The sequence below is a fragment of the Lolium rigidum genome, chromosome 2 (assembly GCF_022539505.1).
Source record: "Lolium rigidum isolate FL_2022 chromosome 2, APGP_CSIRO_Lrig_0.1, whole genome shotgun sequence".
Lineage (NCBI taxonomy): Eukaryota > Viridiplantae > Streptophyta > Magnoliopsida > Poales > Poaceae > Lolium > Lolium rigidum.
This window is the reverse complement of record NC_061509.1, coordinates 141,941,435-141,948,739: the sequence shown is the minus strand read 5'-3', so window position 1 is coordinate 141,948,739 and position 7,305 is coordinate 141,941,435. Positions and strand designations below refer to the sequence as shown.

Genomic DNA, 7,305 nt, shown 5'->3' with positions numbered 1-7,305 from the left:
ACCTGTTGCGCTATCGCGCAAATGGCATTATCAAGTAAGAATTTAAACCATAGGATCAGCTTATTATAGGATCAGAGCAGAGCTCTGCCCCTCCCGCCGCCGCTGCCACCGCTATGGTAAAAGAAGGGCCGCTGGGTTGGCTGAGCTCCATTAGAATCCGATGGCATGCACTGGAGAAAATGTCCTCGACAGCCCCTTTGCCCTCCTTTGGCTACTACCTCTGACCCATTCGATGGTTTCTTCCGCCTCTCGTATGTCTTCCTCTTCCTCTTCCGAGCCCTTGGACCCACCCAACATCCTTGCTACTATGGGTCTGGATTGAACATATATTAAGCAAACTAAAGAACATTTATTTGATACAACCAAAGGAAATACTAAATAGAATAGCAAACATTTATCAAGCAAAGTAACAGAACAGATGTCGATTTTATACATATACATTCAACCATTTTTCTTACTCAGTGAATAGTAGTGGAAGGCATATAAGCAAATCTGACGAACATGGAAAGGGAAGGCAACGAATCAATCATAATTCAAATTTGAAATGGTAGAAAAAACAAAACTGCAGGTAATTTTCTAACTAAATAAAATGCTCAAAATTTATGTCAACGGTTTTAAAAATAAAAATATGGAGCATAATGTGATCATAATTTTTTTAGAGCGCTAAACTGTAAATACCGAGCATAGTGTATCATAACAGATAGTGAACAAACCAGTTTCCAGGCTCTTAATAATCAAGTAAAAAAACATGGGAAATCACCTAACAGTAAAGAGGCATAGTGACCATATGTGCAATAATTAACCGAAACATATGGGTGCTAAAAACCTAGGTATCTCAAACAGTCAGAAACTGAAACATATGACCACCTAAAATAACTATACAAGGAATTGGCTGCCTATCCTCAGCTGAGATGAGTGAATTCACATATGTTGTTCTAAACTACTCGTCAATGGTTAAACTGTTCTTCCTTGAGGCTGATGATGAAAACCCATAGTTAACCCTATGAGCTTAAAAAAGCAAAAGTCCATACATATATAAATAGGAAGAAAACATTACACAAGCAAAGTTAATTAGCATGACCAGCTGAAAACCATCTTACAAAATGAAAGCCAAGTCTTGGGCACATGGCAGATGTTTCTCATTACGGTATTACTTTGATCAGATATGTTTCTAATTAGGTCAATCATTGTACCAGGCTAAGTTATTTCTTATTAGGCATTGTATTCTATGAAACAAGGCAGTACAAAAAATACTAACATGGGTCCTTATATTCATAGATGATTTGATACTTGAAAATAACTAAGGAGCAAAGAATATTTATATATTGGTCATAAATATGCACAACTATATAAATATTGCATGCGGTAATTTCTGTTCTAGTATAAAAAAATGCAGCATTTTTTTAGAGAACACACATAATAAAACTATGGTAATTTATGTTCTGGCACATAAAATCAATAAATTATAATATATGTTTGCAGAGCCTAAACACCTTATCACCCTTGTCGTCATGGCACCTCAACATCGACGCAGATTCCAAGCATCAATGAAATATGTCTTCATGCTGCTCACATCCTCATCTCCCTTCCTACATCTCTCCATACAAACAACCTTCTGCCTCCGAACATTCATATCGCTGATCTGTCCGTGCAGTATCACGAGGGAGAGAAATATCTTAGCTGTAAACAATGTTCATTAGTATGTCAAGTCCAACACCCAATTTACAAAGTTCTAAAAACTACAGTATGAGACTTACCATAAAATTCCCCCATGGTCACTTTCCTTTTGTGACCAGTCACGTCCTCTCACCTAAGCTAGAACTGAGAATACATTAAGGAGAACATCATAAATATATATAGAAACGAAGCAAAAAAGATTAACACCCAGTACATGCCTTTCATCAAATATGCATAGAACTCGCCCTCAGGTCCTGTTCGCATTCATCAAACAAAAAAGCTGATGAGAATTGTTGCACCAAGGGAAATAACAACCAATATAAAAGCCAGGTCAAAGTAGTAACACAATGAGCCGTAATAATATACTTTAGTTTAGGAATAAAGCCAGTTCTGATAATTGTTTTATCAAAACAGAATGCACTAAGAACCTGAATAGAATAAAGCTCATCTCCTTTCTACGGGCAGCCAGTAATTTAACCCTTGAACATTAATTAAAGTAGCACATCTGTTCTAGATTTACTCAGGTATAAGCTTGTTTACCTATCTTGTAGAACTGGATACATACTCACACATATATACAACAAGTTCCTTTTTTCCTAGCTGTACTGACCAAAACCTGAGTCTAAACAGTATTGTTCATGATCTAAATTGTGTCGCTACTCATATAGAAAAACCATAATTTATTCAACTCCTCTGACCAAGTCTCATCATTTATTGCGTATATCACCTTTCTCTCAAAGTCCCACATGAACATGACACTACCTGCTGCCACTGTATGATGACATTAAAACTGAAATTGCGTGTGTTCATATGCCTAGAATCAAGAACAACATGAACAAAACGTCCTTGAACACGCAATAAAAATTGGAACTTGAACTACCTATCTGTCTCTCACTCTCTCTCGAACACATTCACATGTTGTCCTCCCCTGAGCGGTCGTTCTCCTGGAGCATTTATATAAATATTTAGTGCTCGCAAAAAGATCTTGCACTGCAACCTAATCAAGTAAGAAATGAATTGATACCTGAGAAATACACATCCCAAAGTTTCATAGTCATTCAGACCATCTCGTCGAGGCTTGCCAGAGGAGATCGGCATGGGGACTCTAGAGCTAGAAGCAAGCCTCTGCAAAAGGGAACAATCGTATTGGCGTTGTCAGTCTAGCATTTTGCCACGCAAGCATGGTCGTACTACTCCTTTCACAGAAGCTGCATGAAGAAGGGGTCATCAGTTCACACACACACGCAGAAATACAGACAGATAGAGAGGGACATTAACCTGTAGATCAACAACACCGTCAAGGTTCAGAACCAAACACTCATTCTCGGAGCCGACATGTCGGAACAGATCCGGCTGGAGATGAAGACGATGATGACGGCTGCTCTATTGGCCTCCAGGGAAATCTTCATAGACAAAAAGAAAAGAACTCATTTGAAGCACACCAAGTGTAGGCAACAACTTCTATATATATAAAAGATACAATTTCTTAACAATGGAGTCAAAATTCAGATCTTATAAATCCATGGTGGACATTACAAACACCAAGAATCTCGTTGGCATGAACAAACTAATAACCTTTTGTTTCTAACCTGTAGAAACACATGCTAAGAGTTTGCCACCTTTTTGTTAACCTCTGCAAGACTGTACTTGTGCTCAAGTGGATACTCATTATGAACAGCTGAAGATGAATTAATGCGTACAGTGAAAACTTGACCTTACCTAGTACAATCACAGATACAAAAGTATGAAGGCTGCAATAAAAAAGAGGCTCCGTAAAAAAAAGGATGAAGAGCAACAATACTCACCTCATCCTAGATTTAAGATTTATAGACTGACAGATCACTTGCTTGGATACATTGTTGGCTGGCGGGCACCTTGTGAGGATCCATGGCGCTGCAGGGAGATAATTTAGTGACGGATAGGTTGGGCCCATGAATCAAACAACATGAACTACATAATGATATGTTGATCAAGTCAGCACAGTGGGTCCCCAAGATGACTTTGAACAGGCAAAATAAGAAATGAACTACAGAAAATACCTCTAGAATCTGCAGCATGTGCCATGTCGATCATTTGAGGAAATATCAGAGGAACCAACAAATGGTAACTCGCAAAGTTATGCCTGAAAAAAAGAAAGTTCGAAATAAGCAGAACAAATGAGATAAATAACTACCTAATCTAGAACTACTTATTTTGAACTGATAAAATTCCCAGTAAGCAAAACTTCAAAAATTAATAGATGATTTCTTGTTAATGAGATAGGGTAGAACATATGCCTATATGCAATCTCTTCTTTTTTGCATGTGCATTTTAGAGAGAGGTCAGTTCTAGCCGGTGCTATTCTTATATTCAAAAAGAAAGATTGTATCTACATATGTAAACTATGCTCAATTGTTTTGAGCACATGGATACTATTTATATGACAATGGATCTGCAGTGAGATTCAATGCATAGAAAGGCACATAATAAACTGACTGGAATGCAGATATGGGGATTAAGATGAATTCATACCTACGGCAGCCCAAGCACAGATAGCTGCCAGTCCGCGTACATAAGCTCATATTCATCCCCCATTCCTCCTCATCACATCGACCCTCCGCCACTCATCAACGATCCAACTAACTGAGCCACCTCAAAGCATCAAAATGTAATTTGAAAAGAATCAGTTTCCTGGAAAAAATGACATTGAACTGAATTAGTATAACACCAGTCTGTAATTTAGCAGAATAGGATTTACCTCTAGCAACAAAGAGACAACTCTAATTCATTTTCCAGTACATCAGCATCAGGGCGAGACTATCCATTAATCATTATATGCCCCTCCAACGAGCAATCTTCTACCAACACCTAAAAATCGAGATCTAGTCAGGTTATTGGCATGCCAAGAGAGAGAGAGAGAGAGAGGAACCTGTCCAGCAGGCACCGCTGCAGGGTGAGGGCGCTGCTCCTCTCCCGCGCGCCCGATTCCGGCAGCACTTGGAGGAGATCTTTTCTCTCCTGCATCTCCAGCCCCAAGCAGTGATGTACGAGCTCTTCAAAACGGCCTTGCCATGGATTCCGCCCGTCCTGCACCGGATCCGCCCGTCCAGCCGCCACCAACTCCCGCATCCAGCCGCCTCGTTGCTCGGGGCGCCCTTCCTCCGTCCACCCGCCTCCCGTGCAGCACCTCGCGTGGCGGCCCGTGTAGGAAAACAAGAGGCGGCGACGATTGGGGAAGGAGGAGAGGAGACGAGGATTGGGGGAGGAGGGGAGAGGAGAGCAGGGGATTGGGAGAGAGTGATGATCTGGGATTGGGGAGTGATTTTCGATCTAGGTTTTCACTGCCCACCCACTGGCCTACCACGAGAAAAAGGGCGACGTGAGCCAGCCCCTCGTTGCGTCTCTCGCTGGAGGCTCCCACGCACAGGATGGCCCAGCGGTCATGTAGCCAGCAGATGAAACCAAGTAACAAAATTTATAACCGCATCCGACGGCTGTGGGTGAAAGTGGGCTGAAAATTTTACTGTTTAAGGGCCAATCAACGGCCCTGATTGATTTGCCCCTTCAGACCATCTCGTTGGCCGGGTAGCCTAGCGGCTCTTATAGATAGAATCCATCCCACACAAATAAACAATACACTACTGTCTCGAATTCGCTCTCTGGTCCAGAAGAATACGTGAACCGCGGTACGTACGGGACACTAGGACTAGGAGGAGACGATCGGCGGGGAGGCGCCAGGAAAACCGACTAGGGTTCATTTCCTGGCCAGCGATGTCATCGGTCGCTCCCTCTCCACTACGGGAACAAGCTGCTACGCCGACGGTCCCGCACCGTCGGCACAGTGCATTGCACCGTCGGCACAGGCTCAGCCGACGGTGACCGTCGGCGTAGCACCGTAGGCACAGCTGGTGTCGGGGGCTGCGCAGGTACCGTCGCCGTAGCAGGTCACCGTCGGCACAGTCGTACGCCGACGGCTTGATGGTGGCCGTCGGCCGCCCCACCGTCGGCATACGCAACCCGCCATCACGCCGGCTGCCATCCACGTGCCCAGCTGTGCCGACAGTTACACCGTCGGCACAGTTTCACCTTTTTTTTTCCTAGAACCGGCGGCAAACTGTGGCGATTTGAACTGGAAAAATGGCGCGAAGCGGCACTGCTGTGCCGACGGCACCGTCGGCACAGACCCTGCCATTTGTCATAGTTAAGGGTCTGTGCCGACGGTGCGTCGGCACAGCCGTGCCCAGGATTTTTCGTATTTTCCCCAATTTGCTTCAATTAGCTCAGAAAATCGCACAAAATACACAGATTATAACATTGAATGTCCAGTAACATATATACCACAAATATAGCACCATAGAGCACAAAAATATCACCATATAGCACCAAATCCCACAAATATAGCACCAAATCCCACAAATAGCACAAATGTAGCATACAAGACCATCGTACATACACGGGATCCACTACAAAGATGGAATGTGTCATCATGTAACTAGTACAATGTATCAACTATGATGGTCAACCACGCGGAGGGTAGAACTCATGATCACGCAACTCGTCGGAGTTGAAGCGAGGGAAATTTGCTTCGACCTGTGTAACAAGCAGTGTACCGACGGCTGGCCTATGCCGACGGTCAACTCCGTCGCCGGTCTACGAGGGCCTCTGTGCCGACGGCCCCGACATTTGGCCATCGGCACAACCCGCCTCTCCCGTAGTGCCGGTGGTTCTAGGATTTTGAAGGTATGGCGGACCACGGCCTGGTATAAAAGCGACAAACAAATAACGAAGAACGATAAAGGAAAACGTAGCGGAGACACAAGATTTAACGCGAAAAACCCCTTCCAACACAGAAGGGAAAAAAAACACGGACGCCAGCCAGCAAAACTTCACTATATCGGAGAGTGTTTACAAACGTCGTGGGTTATCTCATAATCTGATAAACCCTAGCCGACGGCTTACAAGATGTATAAATAGGCGGTGCCAACAATCCGTACTGTACCGCGGGGTTCCTGCAGGGCACGACGTATGGGCTAACTTCTGACTCCACTACGCTTCGGCCCAAGCCTCCGGCGATGGGCCTCGCTCCGCTCGTCAGAAGTTAGCCTCCCTTTAGTATATGAATTTGGATCACAATATAACATGGCCCCTCACCGGTTCCGGTTCCGACGGCTAGAACGTGCACGTGTGTACGGCCACCTCTAGTCCCGGTTCTATCGGAACCTTTATTTTCCGTTGGAGACACCAACCGAGACTAAAGATGTTGCAACAGGCCGCGAGCCCTTTTAGTCCCGGCTGGTGTGTCTCCAACCGGGACTAAAGGTTCATCTCTATATATACCTGGTGCCCTGCTCAACCTTGTGAGCCCCATTTAGCTTTTTTCTTTTCTTTTTAGCACAAGAGGTGTATGTTGGTTTGCTTTCTCTTCTTATGCACAAGAGGTGCTCGATGAAATGGCTCAGAGTATAATGCCACTTGAGCTCACACAAAACAAATATGATATGAAGTGCTCGAGCCATACTTAAGCTTTCTCCTCTTTGTTTTTTCTTCTCGGTCAAGGTTAACAACTTTAACTTTTCATCCGTCATTAATAAAATACATGTGTCGATATACATCGCTTTACTATTCATGATAATATGTAATGGTTTTTAA

At 43.7% G+C, this 7,305-nt stretch overlaps 1 long non-coding RNA gene across 1 annotated transcript; it reads right to left on the bottom strand.

Moving 5' to 3' along the window:
• Nucleotides 1-2,802: 2,802 nt before the first annotated feature.
• Nucleotides 2,803-4,240, bottom strand: LOC124687370. The gene is made up of 6 exons (XR_006998192.1): nt 4,189-4,240; nt 3,717-3,799; nt 3,483-3,570; nt 3,267-3,318; nt 2,956-3,080; nt 2,803-2,885 (listed from the first exon to the last, which is right to left on the bottom strand). It is a non-coding gene; the product is annotated as an uncharacterized LOC124687370 (long non-coding RNA).
• Nucleotides 4,241-7,305: the final 3,065 nt, after the last annotated feature.